This window comes from Saccopteryx leptura, chromosome 2 (genome assembly GCF_036850995.1).
Source record: "Saccopteryx leptura isolate mSacLep1 chromosome 2, mSacLep1_pri_phased_curated, whole genome shotgun sequence".
Lineage (NCBI taxonomy): Eukaryota > Metazoa > Chordata > Mammalia > Chiroptera > Emballonuridae > Saccopteryx > Saccopteryx leptura.
Window position 1 is genome coordinate 1568330 of NC_089504.1, and position 17751 is coordinate 1586080.

Consider the following 17751-nt stretch of genomic DNA (forward strand, 5'->3'; position numbering starts at 1 on the left):
ATCCAATGGAGGAGTCAGGATAGGGAGACACTTCTATTTGAACGTAGCTAGCAAGTTCCATTTGCCTGGATTCTATCAAGTTCAGAGATTGTGGAAATAGCCGTTCCCACCTGCAGGAGCTACCTGGCTGCATGTCACTTAGTTGAGCCCTGACCCCAACCGGCTCACACCCAGTCTCCGTCCGTTGTGTAGGAAGGACCCAATATTGTTGGCACCTGTGGTTCTGGCTCTTCAGCTCCTGCCCCGCTGGTGGGGAGGGTCCAGCAGGGTCAGATGGAGAGGGGGAGCCGGGGCAAGAGGCCCAGAGTTTTGAGAAGTTTCCAGAGTAGCTGTGCAGCAACAGGAGAGGATGAGAGAAGGGAGATGTTTTTAGAAGTGTGTCTTAAACAGGCATCTCCTCTGGGGACTGGGTCCCTGAGCTGGCCCTGGCTCTGCTCCCCCAGCTGGGCACTGGTGGTTTTCCCTTCCAGCCCCTGGCCCAGCCCTCTCTCCTTTTGGGACGCCCCAGGAGGGCTCCCTCCTCAGCTCTGTGAGGACGCCGCATTGTTCTAGTCCATGACTCGCTCCTGCATACTTGCTTTTATGCCCCTCTGCCCCTCCTCCACCTGCCGAGCTCCTACTCAATCTTCAAAACCTGAATCAAATATCCCCTTTCTCTTTGGGAAGCCGCCTCCAACCGGGTACCACCCCTGGCGGGGAGGATTCTGTCTTCCCTTCCTCCACCCCCACAGCTGCGAAGATTCCTGTATGGACCTGTCTCTCCCACTAGCTCAGTTTTCTCACCACAGTAAGATCTCTGTCCGCCTTCCAGCCCACACGTGCACGAGTTTGAACAACTCCGGAAGCTTCCCAAACCAATACTTCTGGCCACACGCTCTGCAGAGGTGCTGGATGACACCCCCCTGTGGCCAGACCTCCACTGGTCAGGAGACGGAGGACAGGGCCGTGTCCTCAGGGCCAGCTCCGTGGCAGACCCCGAGGAGTCTCCCCGACACACGCTGTGTTTGGTCGCAGGCTTGCCCTGGTTCCCATCTCACTCTCCATCCTCCTGGATGTCCTTTCCCCAGGTCAGTCCCTGGTCAGCCCAGGCCAGACCCCCCCCCACCCCCCACCCCCGCCCAGTGAGCACGGAGAGGCTGGTAGCCCCTGATGCCACCTGCTGGCCAAGGTGAACACAGTGCCACAGAACCACCAGAACTGGCAGTGGGTACCCCATGAGGACCCAAGTAAGGCTGGGACCCCAGGAGTAAACTAGGGCGCACCCGGCCAAATCTCACCTGTCCCCGGTTCTCTGTGGCTGCTTTCGAGCTGAGTCGCCCCCGAGACCGAGACCCAATGGCTAGGAGATCCGGAAATCTCTCTCTGCTCTTTCCGGGAAGTTTGTTGACTGGCCTTTAAAGGGGTATTGCTCCTGGCTGTGCCCTGCGCTCCCAGCCCCTTCCCCCACTTGCTGGTGCCAAGGCATCACCTCCGAAACAGCCCTGCAGTCACCTTGCCATCCAGAGACTTTTCCCCCTTGGCTTTGGGCTGTCTTAGTGACCAGATCCGGAGGCTCCAGGGACCCCCCATGATTTCCTGGACAAGGTCACAGGCAGCTGTGGGGCATCCACCCCGACTTCCCGGGAAGCTCCCTTATAGCACGCAGCTGCGGTGCTGGGGGGGGATGCTGGTCACGGGGGTGTGGGGCGCATGGAGGAGAGGGCACACAGGGAGCACATGGGGAGCAGATGGCAGTCATGTGGAGATCGTGTGCGGGGTAGCGCATGGGGGGGCTGCTGGACTGATCAGTCGATGAAAGTGCCTGACTTATGCTGGGCATTCAAGCAATGGAGGTGGATGCCCTGGCCAGGTAGCTCGGTTGGTTAGAGCACCCTCCTGAAGTGCAGAGGTTGCCAGTTCGATTCCCAGTCAGGGCGCCTACAGGAACAGATTGATGTTTCTGTCTGTCTGTCTCCTCTCTTTTTTTGCTAAAGTCAATAAATAAATAAATAAATAAATAATCTTAGAAATAAAATAAAATGGACACCTGGGCTGTGGAGAGCAACAGGTGAGAGCCTGGCATCAGCCGGTGACACCCATGACATCCACCCCACCCAGGTTCAGTCTGAACCCCACAGACGCAGTCACACATGTGCGCAGGGCAGGGTACAGGGACCCTCGTCTGCGGGCTCTGTGACTGATGCTGGGACTGTCCGGGGAGGCTGGAGTATAGCTTATAGTTTATAGATTTGCCCTCATTTCGGAAGTGTGTCCCTTACCTCCCCCCCCTTACCCCCCAAGTTATAGGAGCCAGCTCTGGGTTTGGACAAATGGCTTCCCCTTCCAAAGTGTGCAGCCTTCCCCGTGAGCCGGACAGCACCCGGACCCCACCTTCTCCCGGGGACAACGAAGAAGTCACACAGCCCAGCTTCTTAGTGACTCTGACCTCCTCCTCCCAGGTAGCAAGCCCTTGCCAGTACATGGACGTGCCCTCCTAAAACCCAGACCCAGGCCACGACGGGCATGGGCAGCTTGCCCTCAAGGTTAGCCCGCACCCTGGCTTGGCCCCCTGTCCGCTGCCTGTCTTCTCTGCGCTAATTTCACGGAAGCCACAACTCATCCTCCTGGTGATTGAGCAGGGCTGTGCTGACAGCAGGGACGGTCTGTGGCCAAGCTGTCATCGCCCGGTGTAAGCATTCTGTCTGGTTCCCAGGAGCCTGGCCAGGCGGCTGTATATTTTTACCGCACGCTCAGAAGACAAACACAGGCCTTTATATGTCACTTGTTGCAATATAAATGCAAACCGGCACTTCTTTCAAAACTTTTTAATGAATCGTACACATTGCAGAAGATTTCGATGGCAAACGCAATGGCTCAAAATGTTACTTGGAGTATATTTGTCACTCCAACAACAGCACCAAAAAAAAAAAAAAAAAAAAAAAAGACATTGCTCTCAGAAATAAATTATAAATAGATGCATCTTAAAAGAGGTTTATTTTGGTCGTTAGTGGTTGATGGGCCCCCCCCAGCGCAGGATTTAAAGTTAAATTATGCAAAATCAAAAACCAACCTTATAATACTTAATCAAACATGCATAAAACTGTCAGGCCCAAATAAATTCTCTCAATTAACTTGCTTCAGAGCATGATTGCATCCGCTAATTTAATCAGCCCCAGAATGATCTGGAGGCCGGAAATGATGGATGGCCATGGGGCACGCCCCCCACCGGGAGCAGGGGCGGTGCAGCCCCCTCCCCGTCGTCCTCCGTCCTCCGTCCTCCTCCGTAGAGCAAGCACGGGACAGGACCTCAGAGGTCAGGGGTCAGGGGCCACGCTTCCCCGTCCTCCGTCCTCCGTCCTCCTCCGTAGAGCAAGCACGGGACAGGACCTCGGAGGTCAGAGGTCAGGGGCCACGCTTTTCTGGGTGGGCAGCTGCTTGCTTCCCTTCCCTCTCGTGGACGTAGTAGCGTCTATCTATAGGCAGGCTGTCCTGGGAACACAGTGGCCTTCGCGTGTGTGTGTGTGACATGGATGAACCAGGCCCCACATCACCGCCTCACACAAATCCCACTCTGGTTTGCTGGGCTCCCAAGCCCCGGTGCTCACGTCAGCTGTGAGCTCTGGCTCCCTCTGTCTTTTCCAGAACAGTGAGGACAAGCACGTCCCTGGGATAGTTCCATTCGCCTGACATCTCCCTCAGAGCCCGCCTGCTCCTACTTTGGATTTTTCAGTAAACAAGGGTTTTGACTTCAGCTGGCTTGAATCCTTTTTTTGTGGGAGGAGGTGCAGTGACAAGCAGTCAGGTCAGGGATGAACCCGTGCCTGACACCTGGACCTGGGGGGAGAGGAGGTCCCTGCGGTGGGGACCCCAGCATGTGCTGCCTGGACCCCAGGTTTTGCGCACACCCGGATATGTGGGTGGTCGTGACTCAGGACACTGACCAGCAGAAGACTGTCCATCCAGTGGGACCATCCACACCCGGGCAGACCGCTGATGCCCCGAGACCCACACAGGACTTGTGCTTTCGGGACCCCTCTTTACCCCTGTCCCCACATTCTGACCGTCATCAGCACATACTCTGCCTCCCCTGCATCCCCTGAACCCTGTGGGATGTCCTGGGAGGACAGGCCGGCTCAGCCCCGGGACCCTGGACGGCAAGGCAGCAGCCAGGTGGAGTGCTTCGTGCTGTTTGATTGTGAAAACAGGCACCGTGCTGCACACCAGGCTTGCCCTGACTCAGAATGAACGGTTCCCTGCTAGTGAACATTCTTCGCCTAACTTCCCTTTAAGGGCCACGTGCATCTGCCGTCCAGTGTCCTGCCACCTCGTCCTCCCTCCCTGACTGGACACGTGCATCCGTGCATCTGCTGTCCAGTGTCCTGCCGCCTCGTCCCCCCTCTCTGACCGGACATGTGCATCTGCTGTCCAGTGTCCTGCCACCTTGTCCTCCCTCTCTCACTGGACACATGCATCCGTGCATCTGCTGTCCAGTGTCCTGCCACCTCGTCCTCCCTCTCTCACTGGACACGTGCATCCGTGCATCTGCTGTCCAGTGTCCTGCCACCTCGTCCTCCCTCTCTGACTGGACACATGCATCCGTGCATCTGCTGTCCAGTGTCCTGCCACCTCGTCCTCCCTCTCTGACTGGACATGTGCATCTGCTGTCCAGTGTCCTGCCACCTCGTCCTCCCTCTCTGACTGGACACGTGCATCTGCTGTCCAGTGTCCTGCCACCTCGTCCTCCCTCTCTGACTGGACACATGCATCCGTGCATCTGCTGTCCAGTGTCCTGCCACCTCGTCCTCCCTCTCTGACTAGACACATGCATCCGTGCATCTGCTGTCCAGTGTCCTGCCACCTCGTCCTCCCTCTCTGACTGGACACATGCATCCGTGCATCTGCTGTCCAGTGTCCTGCCACCTCGTCCTCCCTCTCTGACTAGACACATGCATCCGTGCATCTGCTGTCCAGTGTCCTGCCACCTCGTCCTCCCTCTCTGACTGGACACATGCATCCGTGCATCTGCTGTCCAGTGTCCTGCCACCTCGTCCTCCCTCTCTGACTGGACACATGCATCCGTGCATCTGCTGTCCAGTGTCCTGCCACCTCGTCCTCCCTCTCTGACTGGACACGTGCATCTGTGCATCTGCTGTCCAGTGTCCTGCCACCTCGTCCTCCCTCTCTGACTGGACACGTGCATCCGTGCATCTGCTGTCCAGTGTCCTGCCACCTCGTCCTCCCTCCCTGACTGGACACGTGCATCTGCTGTCCAGTGTCCTGCCACCTCGTCCTCCCTCTCTGACTGGACACGTGCATCCATGCATCTGCTGTCCAGTGTCCTGCCACCTCGTCCTCCCTCTCTGACTGGACACATGCATCCGTGCATCTGCTGTCCAGTGTCCTGCCACCTCATCCTCCCTCTCTGACTGGACACATGCATCCGTGCATCTGCTGTCCAGTGTCCTGCCACCTCGTCCCCCCTCCCTGACTGGACACGTGCATCCGTGCCAGTTTCTGTTCTTATAAATCACGCCGTGTGCACGCACAGTTCACGTCCCTCCTGATGGGTGGTCGACATGGACTGACTTTTCCAGCCTCCTGAGACTGGCCATGGCCAGCCCCCCACTGCCCCTGTGCAGCAGATAACCGAGGGGGGCAAGGCTTCAGGCTGGGGACCTGAGTTTCTGCCATTGCAACCCTCACCCCCTCTCCCTGGGACAGACACCAGCTTTGAGAACCAGCTAATGGAATCATGTCTCCTGTCATTTCCATAACAAGCCATAAAAAAACACCCAGGCCTTGGGGAAAGAGAGCCCTCGTCATCGCTGAGGCGGTGGGCTCCACAGACACCTGAAGGAGGTCATTTTTCAGAAGAAATGTGTGCTGTCCCATGGTTACAGTGGTGGAGACGGTGGGTGTGCACAGGGCCAGGGGCCCAAAAAGAATGCTGGATTTTTGCTGTACACACTTAAACATACCGACAGTAGAAGCTGAACCGAAGGGTTTAGATGGAGACGCTACGCTCAATGATCACGTCCAGGAGAGCACAGCTCTCAGGACAGCCTGGGATGACATTTCGGCAGATGGAAGACCTCCTCCTTCTTATCCCTCTTGTCCTTGGGTCCCATGAGGCTCCCCTGCTGGCTCCAGGGAGCACCGAGGGTCTGCAGGTCCCGGACTCAGGTGCTGGGATGGATCCCGCCCCGAAGGCCGCCCAGCGCGGGGGCCTCCACGCCCACCTTCGCGTGTTGTGCTGCCCCGGCTGTTCAACGAGCTCCCTTTCCACGCGTGGTCTGGGTCTGCGGGGAGGCTTCCTGCGGCCCTTCACACTCAGTCCTGGAGGGTGGAGAGCCTGCCCCTTATAGAGGCTGCATCCTCGGGCAGGTTCTCTGGGTTAAAGGGGATCATCACAGCCCTCTGCGCTCCCTCAGGGCTGCCAACTCCATGAACCAAAAGGACTGCATGGCCCCCGGGCCCACCATCAATTTATTTGCCGCGGAGAACGGAAGATATTGCTTGGCATCGTCCCCCCTTCACCTGCGAGGACCATGGGAGGTGTCAGCACCGACAGGTGTGCATCGTACCGGAACAGGTGCACATCTTAGCGCCTGCGCAGTGTAGCAGGAGCGGTCCCTGACGCCAACCGGGCACCACTGCTGTGGGTGCCCGCGCCGCGGCACAGGGGGACCTCGCCACGCCCCACGCGGGGACCGAGGAGAGTCCCCACGCCGCGCCTCCGCTCCACGCCTGCGCTCGGCGTTGCTGTGTGCGCGGCGGCCGGCAGGGGGCGCCCCCGGGCCAGGATGCCGCTCCAGCCGGGGTCCCCCAGGCTCGGGCCGCAGCGTCTCCCTGAGACCGCGTGCAGGCTGGGCAGCTCTGCACCCGGGGCACGTCGGGTCGCTCCCTCTCTCTGTGCCTCAGTTTCCTACTGGAGTCCCAGCTAATCTCAGGGACGTCAGCAAGACTGCGGGACGGGGGCGAGGTGGGGCGCTGCTGCGGGTCGGGGTGCAGCCGCTCCCGGGGCCCAGGCTTCCTTGGAGCATCTCGGGTGCCCACTATTAGGGGTGAGCCCAGAAGGGACCTGCACCCCCTTGTATATGGGGACCCCCGGAGCACGGTGGGGGGCACACAGATATGGGGAACCCGCAGGAGCTCATTGGGTAGTCTCTGTCCCTGGAGGCTCGTATCCACCCCCACCCCACCCCCGTGGAGGCGTGTGTGGGAAGTAGGGGTGTGGGGGGGGCGGGGTGTCAGCGGGGGGGGGGGGGGGCCTTGAGCAGCTCCCTCTGCTGACACTAGGGGGCGGCCGTGGCCTTTCCCGCGGGCTCCCTGGACCCCAGGTTTGCGCCCGGAGATGTGGGTGGCCATGGTGGAGGTGGCAGGACTTACTCCGCAGCTCCCCGCCCACCCCCCCAATGCTAAGAGGTCCCCTCTCCCACCTTCACCCTCCCCACCCCACCCCCGCAAGCGGGGCGGCCTGAAGGGGGTCCCGGCTTCCTCCCTCCTGAAACAATGTTGTCATCAGGTGGGCGTGGAGAGGCGGCAGGTTAGGCTGCAGCATAAGGTCCCTTCCTCAATCAATAGCAGAGAGACACAGAAATAGAGACGGTCAGAGAGACACACACACACACACACACACACACACACACGCACAGGGAGAGACAGAGACAGACACCCCGAGGGAGAGAGGCAGGGGACCCCACTCCACAGGTGAGGAGATGGAGGACGTGGAGTTGAGTGAGAAGCCCGCTTGTGCAGGGAGGGGAGCAGGGGGGGTAAGGCAGGCATCTGACACCTTCTTAGGACTCAGGGCCAGGTCAGGGCTGGGTCAGGGGTCCAGCCTTCCTGGAGGCTCCCCTGCCTGGGGCACATCGGGGAGTTGGGCGTTCATCAGTCCCCTGTTAAGGGAGCTGAGCTAGGCCAGTCCACAGGCCACTGGGATGCTGATGGAGCCCTCAGCCCAGCTGTTGCTGAGAGAGTCAGCGACCCCAAGGACAAGCTGGCGGCCTTCCAGGAGTGGCCCCTACTCCATCCTCACGACTCCAGGCTGCTGGCCACTGCTGGCCACTGCTGGCCCCAGGGTCCCCCCCCGGGGTGGTCAGGGCAAGGATGGACAGGAGTCTGCAGCATCATTGAGTGGCTCACAGTGTCCTTTCCCCGGGGCTGTTGGGGGGTCTAGTCCCACCCCAGGCAGCCCTAGCCCTGCCCACTGTGTCCCCAGCCGCCCCACCCAGCTCCTCAGGGTTGAGACAAACATTTATACCTGGTGGGCGAATGATTCTTCCGGGCACGAGGGGGCCTCACACCCAGGCCAGTGATGCCTGGGAAAAACAGCTCCATTAGGGGGCCACTTGGGGGGTTCAGAGAAGGCCTCTTATAAGGAGATGGTCTGATAGGAGCATGAATAGTAACGGCAGTGGAGGCCCACCCAGAGGGTTCTGCTACACACACACACACACACACACACACACACACACACACTCCTTTTTACTTCACAGTAAAACTGAGAAAAACAGAGATTTCCTGTTCACCCCTCCCCCCACTCATGCATACCACATACCACCCCTCCCCACCACAGTGACCCATTTATTGCAATGGACGAACCAATGCAGACGTCCATGGTTGACTTCCGGGTCACTCGGTGTATATTCCACGGGCTTGGACAAATGTCTAGTGTCCTGTGTCCACCACTGTAGCATCATTCGGAGCTGTTTCTCTGACCCTAAAGTCCCCTGTGCTCCCTCCCCCTGTCCCCCCCCCCCCAACCCGGCTCTCACCCTTTCATCTGGATTCACCCTTGGGAATCAGTCTAGATGGGGCCAGGGCTCACACTCTTTTGTGTGTATTTTTCTGAAGTGAGAAGCGGGGAGGCAGAGAGACAGACTCTTGCATGCGTCCGACCAGGATCCACCTGACATGCCCACTAGGGGGTGATGCTCTGCCCATCTGGGGCATCGTTCTGTTGCAATCAGAGCCATTCTAGCACCTGAGGCAGAGGCCATGGAGCCATCCTCAGCGCCCGGACCAACTTTGCTCCAGTGGAGCCTTGGCTGCGGGAGGGGAAGAGAGAGACAGAGAGGAAGGAGAGGGAAAGGGTTGGAGAAGCAGATGGGTGTTTCTCCTGTGTGCCCTGGTTAGGAATCGAACCCTAGACTTCCACACACTGAGCCAACCGGCCAGAGCCGGGCTCACACTCTTTAGAAGAGAAGATGCCGGCTTGGGGGCCAAGGAACCCACGCCCTCAGGATGGGCCAGCTACCAGGCCAAGCCCTGACCACTGGCCTTGTCTCACAGACCCCACTGCGGGCAGTGCCCAATTCCACGTGGACACACACCTGGAAAGCGTGGCTTAGTCATGTTCTGCGGGTGGCCCCTTGGTGGGCTCATGCTTCTGGGCACAATCGGCCCCAGTGAGTTGTTCAAATGCTAAACTGAAGGGCCCGGGCAGCCAAAGCAGGGGTCCCTGGGGGCCTGGGGTGAGGAGGTGGGGGTCCTGGCAGGCTCTGGATCAGGGGAAGCCTGCAGGGCACTGTCAGTCAGCGCCGAGTGCGCATAGCAGGGTCACCTGCTCCGGGGTCGGGAGGCTCCCATGATGCTGCTGCCCGGCCGCCCCCCACATTCTTGGAGGCCGGTAGACATCTGTGGGAAGAATGAAGGAGTTTCTCCTTACCAGAGCCCCACCCCCCTCTCCCCTGCCCCCACCTGGTTGTCAGAGATGGAGGGAGAGAGCTGGTTTCCCTGTGTGTCCACCCTTCCCACCCCAGGGCCATTTATCTGCAGACACTGTCCCCACGGGGCGGGGACTGAGCTCTGCAAGGGGTCCTGCCCAACCAGCCACAGAGCACTCACCCACCTCACGCAAGCTCCAGGTAACAGTTGGGGGGTCTGTCACCCCTGAGGGCGATGCCACGGTGGCCCAGCCTGGACGCGGGCATGAGGTACGCACCGCATTAGCATTGCAGCAGGGCCCTGCGACTGTTGATATCAGCACTTCAGGGTTATTTATGAATTCATCTATTTGCCGGGACAAGCCTTTCTGCATTCGGTTGCCATGGTTTCCTTAAAGCCGGTATCTTATTAATTCGGCATGTGTGAGATAAATATAGATCAGACAGTCACAGCCAAGGTGCTTTTTAAAAAAAAATTATTATTATGATGATGCCGTTTGGTTCTCGGCACCCAGGTAGGACGCTCACAGCACACAGCATCACGGGGACATACATCCATCAGATTCTGGGGGCCTGGACGGGGTGTAGGGACAGCTTGTAAGCCCAAGAATGGGGAGGGGGTCAATGGGACAGAGCTGGAGGGGAGGGGAGGCTTGCAGGACCCAAGGGGCCTCAGTGCTCCGGAGGGGGTGTCCACAGCTGGACAGACAGGTAAGGAGGCGGGCTCCCTCTGGAGGTAACAGCACGAGAGGGGATTGACCCAGCCTGCCAACTGAGGGCACAGGGGTGAGGGGCAGCTTGCTGCCCGGGGGGCCGCCTGAAGCCGCCGTTCCCGCTGAATCTGCCCGAGCAGCGGCGACCGTTCGTGGGAAACAATGCCCGAGTGTCCAGATGTCCTCGGGACATCAGCCTGGTTCAGGAGCCGGGTGGGAGGGTCCAGGAGGGGTCCCACCAGCTGGGGTTGCTTTTTGGTCGAGTTAGCTGTGTTTGTAGATTTTATTTATTTATATTTAAATGTTTATTGGTTTTGAGAGAGAGAGAGAGAGAGAGAGGCAGGAACATAGATCTGTTCCTGGATGTGCCCTGACCGACTAGGGATGGAACCGGCCACCTCTGTGCTTCAGGACGACGCTCTAACCCGCTGAGCTGTCTGGCCAGGACGAAGTGTGTGTAGATGTCAGCTTCTTTCTGCCATTGTCACAGTCCAGCCACGACAAGTCTATTACGGGGTCTTCGAACGGGAAAAGGTGTGGAATTCAAATACATGATAGACAGGGACTTAAAGATATATATATATACAGACGGGTTCAGGAGGACGCCACAGCCAACAGTCTGTACTGGTCCTGAGCCATAACGTGCCTGCTCCCGGAAGCACATCCGCTTTTATTCATAGAAAAAAAAATGTGGTCCATCAGCAATTCAAGTAAGTTTCCAAGGCAACTCAAAGACAACTCCCACCACACCATCCAAATCTACTTTACACTAATAAGAAACTAGCTTCCAGCCTCCTCTGGAGAACACGGGTGAGCCAGATGAGAATCAGGTGTAGCTCTTTGTTAACTAGGCAGGTGAGGTGAGGTTTGGGCCCAGCACCTCTGTCCAGATTGCAAAAATACCCTGTTTGTTTATTCGGTCCCCAACAGATCCCCCTTTCTATTTTTATTTTTTAAAACTTGAATTCGTGTGCTGTGAGTCATACTCATCTGAATTCCCATGTTCCAATTTGGAGGCAGACTGGAAAACTATAAAAGAAACAACAAAATTGAAATAACCAATGCTAACAGATACTAAAACAAGTATCCTAATACAATTAAGTAATTAGAGCTTATTAGATTATCAAGCAAAGTCTTAACTAAATACAACAGGGATCTATAATAAAATTCTTATAGTTTTAAATGTCCTTAACACGTTAAGCGTAATTTCACCAAGTCCATGTTGACACCATCACCGCTTCATATTATTTGTAAATGTAACCCAACCCCACTTCAGTCTGAGAAGTGTCCCAAAGAGCAGGAGTCACACACATTCAGGAAAAGTCCACAAGGCACTGGAGTTGTGGTCACATTTCCACACTTTGCAGCTAGAGTCCAAGTCCCAATGACCACTGCTTCTAGCTGGTAAAAATTCAGGTAGACTGGAAAAGCCATCTGCAGCATGTATGGAGACGGAGCTTCTGTTTTCTTTAAACTGGAGAGATGAACCCAGGGTGCCTTTCCCTGCAGCTCTGCAGCCGTGGGGTGGTGAAGAGAACCTTGGGATACACTATGCTGGGTGGCAGAGGTAAATTCATCTAAATTAGGAGCAGGTCCCAGCCTAAAATAGGCATGGGGCATTGAGGCAGGAGGAATAAAGGAGACACTATATATTAAACAAAGCAGCAGAAAATAAGACTATTAACACCCACAACATAGATCTTTGAGGGATGAATAAAAATCCAAATATTTAAGCAAGGCATAGTAAGTGGCCCTCGTGTCCACAAGAAATGAGATCAGTTTACCTGCCACTTGGAAGAAATACCCTAGGCTCATCCACGGTGACGTGAGATGGGGCTGATGGCCCTGGGCACCTTTAGCCTTCAGTGACAAGTCCCAGCAGGTGGGGCAAGGTTAGGTCACAGGTGGCTGGAGCAGGGCTGGAAGAGACTGAACCCTCCCTTGGAGGAGTGAGGGGGCAGCTTACCTTCCAGTGTCCCTTTTTCCCACAGCAAAGGTATGGCCCTGGTGGGGGCAGAGAAGCCTGGCAGGCTTTAGCTCAATCACCTCCCTTTCCACTCTTGAAGCAGAGCCCTGATGAGTCCTATGAGGCCCCTTTGGGGCATTGGAGGCTTTAAGGGCATATGCCAAGAGCTGGTATTTTTCCTGATCTCTTTTGGGCTTTGTCTACCTTTTCTTTTCCTCTTGGTCATTACAGACCTGAAAAGCCATGCTCAGAAGATCTCTCTGAGGGTTTTGAGGGTCCACATCCACCTATATAAACTTTTTCTGTACATCTGGAACTATTTAGAAAAAGACCAACAGTGTTACTAGATGGATCAAATAAAAGAGGGTAGAAGTTTGCAAAAGAAAGAGGTTTGGTGTCTCCTGTACATCAGCATTCAAAAGAAATTCTTCAAAGTAAATAGATTTGCAGGAGTTCCAGGACATGAATCCCGCCCCCTCTCTATATTATTTACAATTGACCCTTAAGCATTTGTTGAGTACACTCCACAACACCTTGACCTCAAAAACTGCAAGAAACACCCGTCTCAATGCCAACCTCCAACAAAATACAGCAAATGCACTTTCAAGCAGCATTCCCACATCCATCAAAACACTTCTACCCAATCAATCAACAGGCAATTCAAAGAGTAAAAGAATAAATAAAATGTACAACTTTGTTAAGCAAATCCACCCTGCTTCAAGCTTTGTAGCTGCAGCAACTTTAGCTTGGAGCAGTTTGGCCAAATTAGGAAGTTTAGGATCTACATTTTATTTTATCCAAATTTTAACGAGTGTGCTTTACTTGTTCCAATTAAAATTTTAAATTTGTAGGGATGATAATTTTTATAATATTAGAGCCAGCATTTCCAATTTTTGCATGCAAGAGCATAATTCAGGCCTTGAAAACAGACACATTTAGACATTAAACAGAGACTTCACATACCATTACACAAATCAAGAGTGAAACCCAGGATTTTAGAGATTAGAATGTGGCCTGCTTGATCTTTTTTTTTTTTTCAGAGACAGAGTCAGAGGGATAGACAGACAGGAACGGAGAGATAAGAAGCATCAATCATTAGTTTTTTGTTGCGCGTTGTGACTCCCTAGTTGTTCATTGATTGCTTTCTCATATGTGCCTTGACCGCGGGCCTTCAGCAGACTGAGTAACCCCTTGCTGGAGCCAGCGACCCTGGGTCCAACCTGGTAAGCTTTTTTTTTTTGCTCAAGCCAGATGAGCCTGTGCTCAAGCTGGTGACCTCGGGGTCTCAAACCTGGGTCCTTCCACATCCCAGTCCAATGCTCTATCCACTGCGCCACCGCCTGGTCAGGCTGCTTGATCTTACATAGGGCTATTTTAATAGGAACGTGGTAAGGATAAATACTAAACAGAAGTCTCTCTTGAAAAATCTCGAGTCAGCCCTGTGAGACTTTTGTTTAGGCACATCCAAACAGGCTCCCCCTTCGCCCTCTTTCCAGGCATAGAATAGGAAAGAAAAAAAAATGATAGTTTAGAGAAAGTTAGAGAATAATGGGAAAAAGCTGTAATTTCCCCAAACTCTTACGTCTTTTTATTTACTAAAGCTCAAATTCCAATAGCTGCTGCAACTGGCACCCTAATCATGCCGAGTCGAGGGCTGCTGCAAACCTCCATCTCAATCCCAGCTGAGCGGCAGACCTAGTTTACCAGGGGTTGGGGGGAGGCTTCCCCGTTCACCTCCCTGCTTTACCTTCCCCTTGGCTGCAGCCTCCACCAGTCTGGGCCCAGCCCAGCCGCCGCATTGGAAACAAGATTCACAGGCAGAAGTATTTCCCTGACCTTCTTTCTTTCATTTGTCCTGCCTTTTATCAAAAATTCTTGGAATCCTCACCTTAAGGGCTGTGGCAAAAGCAAGACCTTGCATGTATGAAATCCCAACATCAGTGAATATTCTGATATAAACTTCTTTTTCTATCACTATTCTTTCAATTGCCGGAATCAGCTGTGAAACAAATTCTTGATATTGCTCATCAGGACCTTGCCTAATATTGCTGAATTCCTCCATTTTCCCCCCTGCATCTTGAGCCCGATCCAAAGCTTGTTGGAGGGGGATCTCCAGGGGTCTGAGGCAAAGACTTTGGGAGCAGAGAGCTACGGAGGCAGAGTTTAAAATGGCCAAAGCTGTGATAGTCTCATCTCCCGAGTTATTCTCAGACTCCAAGTTTTTCTCATATTTACATTCCTCTGTTTCTACCTCATTCTGTTCAAACAGCTTCTTCTCAAATAAAAACATTTGTACAGGCCCTGGCCGGTTGGCTCAGCGGTAGAGCGTCGGCCTGACGTGCGGGGGACCCGGGTTTGATTCCCGGCCAGGGCACATAGGAGAAGCGCCCATTTGCTTCTCCACCCCCCCTTCCTCTCTGTCTCTCTCTTCCCCTCCCGCAGCCGAGGCTCCACTGGAGCAAAGATGGCCCGGGCGCTGGGGATGGCTCTGTGGCCTCTGCCCCAGGCACTAGAGTGGCTCTGGTCGCGGCAGAGCAACGCCCCGGAGGGGCAGAGCATCGCCCCCTGGTGGGCAGAGCGTCGCCCCCTGGTGGGCGTGCCGGGTGGATCCCGGTCGGGCGCATGCGGGAGTCTGTCTGACTGTCTCTCCCCGTTTCCAGCTTCAGAAAAATACAAAAAAATAAAAAATAAATAAATAAAAACATTTGTACAAAAAGAAGAAGGTCCCTCACTTTTGATCCTACAACTCCCATATTTATTTTTCTCCCAAATTATTTCTTATTATACTTTCTCACCAAACTCTACTTAAAAGCTTTACTCTCTAAAAGCTTTATACTTACTTCGTGTGACTTTATTTTTATACTCTCCCCTCAAACTCGACTTAAAAGCTTCACTCTCTAGAAGCTATAATACTTACTCCATGTGCACACTTCTGGGGAGTTCCATAACCTTTCCTCTTTCCCTTTTTCGATGGCCACAAGTATGGGCGCCAATTGTCGTGGTCCAGCCATGACGAGTCTATTACGGGGTCTTCGAACGGGAAAAGGTATGGAATTGAAATAAATGATAAACAGGGACTTAAAGATACACACACACACACACACACACACACACACAGAGATGGGTTCAGGAGGACGCCACGGCAAACAGGCTCTACTGTTCGTGCACCCCAAAGCACATCCACTTTTATTCATAGAAAAAATGTGATTGCAAAAATACCATTTATTTATTCGGTCCCCAACAGCCATTGTGCCCAGCGTGGCCCTGGGCCCCACTGTTTCCACCTCCGGTTTGCAGAAGCACCCACATGTGAAGTCACAATGACCCGCATGCAGGTCTGTCCACTGCTCACACAAGGCCCCTGCTGGTGCCTCCCCAGGCTCCAAGGCAAAGCCTCCCTCGTGTACCCCCAAGCTCTCAACCCCGCAGAAGCCACCCCAGGCCTGTCCCCTCGTGCCCTGCCGACCAGGCAGCCACCCCATCCTGCCTGTCCACCAGGTCACCCTTGAACCCCCCACCCTCCATTGAACACCTAAGGCTGGGAAGCAGGTGGTGTTTCTATGGAAACACAACTGCTTTGACCGACCAGACCTCTGCATCTACTGACCATGACGACCGGGGGTTCAGGGCCAGGGGAGCTTGAGGAACTTAGGCGATCAGGGCGGGATGTGCAGGTGGAGAGGGGTTCATCCATCGCCAGCCAGAGCTCTGCAGGGAGCTCAGGTCAGAGGTCCGGCTAGATGCAAAGCCCATGCTGAGTGCCCTCAGGCTGCCGCTGTGGCCGAGGTGCCCATGACACCTGTGAAGAGAGAGTCCCAGGCGAAGGATAGGGAGGCCCCGGCACCAGCCTGCTGTGTCGCTGGCTCTGGGCCCTCTGCCCCTCTGTCAGGTGGCCCTGAGCGGGCTGTCTGCCGGGTCTGTCCAGCTGGGCTGCAAGTCGTTGGCTCTCTGCAGGGCCCGGGGCTAACGGGCAGAAACACAGGTGCAGGGCCTGGCTGCCGTGACTGTGCCACACCTGCCGCCAGCCCTCAGGTGTGGGACCCATCAATCTCCTCCCACCAGAGGCTGGTGCCGTCTCCTTGGAGCCCCACCAGCTCCGGGCCTAATCAGGGCATCGACAGAACCATGCTCGCCATTTAATTAAGCCTACTTTAATTAAAACCTGGGTTTCTTCATTAGACGCTGTAATAATTGATTTAATTTTCTGTGGAATTTGAGTGCCAGACACCTCTGTCGTGACAGGCGCCCAGAAATCACAGGCCTCTGGGAGTGGGGAGGTCTGCTCCCACCGTGCTGGTATCAGGTCCCACAGGACACCCACTCCCCCACGGCCGCCCTCCCCCACCGCCGCCCTCGCCCTTATCGCTGCCCCCGCCCCCATCGCTGCCCACCCCCATCGCTGCCCTCCCCCCACCTCTGCCCGCCCCCACCGCTGCCCTCGCCCTTATCGCTGCCCCACCCCCACCGCTGCCCGCCCCCACCGCTGCCCTCCCCCACCGCTGCCCCGCCCCCACCGCTGCCCTCCCCCCACCGCTGCCCCGCCCCCCATCGCTGCCCCGCCCCCACCACTGCCCTCCCCCCACTGCTGCCCCGCCCTCCTTCCCACCCCCCACACACTTCAGGTTTTGTCAACTGAAGGTTCCCACTGAGCTAGAGGCTGTAGGAGCCCCAGCCTGGGGTGGTCAGGGGTCTATTCTATCTGCTCGGTGGTCCCAGAACCTCAGCTCTGCCCAGCCCCGGCCTCCCCAGCAGCATGGGAAGCTTTCTGGAGCTTTCTGGGGCGGCAGCTGTGTGGTTGCAGCCGTTCTCTGAAGCTTAGTCCTGCTCTCTCCTGTCCCAGTGAAGTGTTCATGCAGCTGCGTTGGCGTCCCGCACGGGGGTGGGGGGGTAGTGACCCTGGCGCATAGCGGGCGCCCAGAGGAGGGCTGGGGGTTACCCATATGCAGGGCTTCTGCCACGTCCACGTGGGCTCTCCCCCCAAAACGCAGGGGCAGACTGGGGCGGGGGCTGGTGCGGTTGATACCCGGCTGCAAAGCTGGCCACGCTCTGAAGGGCCGAGTCACCCAGCGCTCCCACCCCTCGAGCTCGCCGCCATGGTGTTGGGATTGGAGAGGCTCTAACCATGGCAGAGGGCTCGAGGGGCCCGGGCAGGACCCAGGGCACCGGGTTCTGAGGCTTGCCCCCTCCACCGACCCGAGGTTCCTCTTGACAGACGTCCACTGTCCACCCGTGTGCCCAGCCCCAACCCCAGGCTGAATCCTGGCCGCAATTCATTCTGTCTGCTTTACATCGTGGTATGGACTGGCTGTGCTCTGTCCCGTACGTATTGATTTTGCTCTATTTTACTGGTTTTAGCCTAATGACTAGAAACCCCAAACAAATAAAATTTCCTTTAAAAACTCAGGGAAATCAATGATGGAGGGGC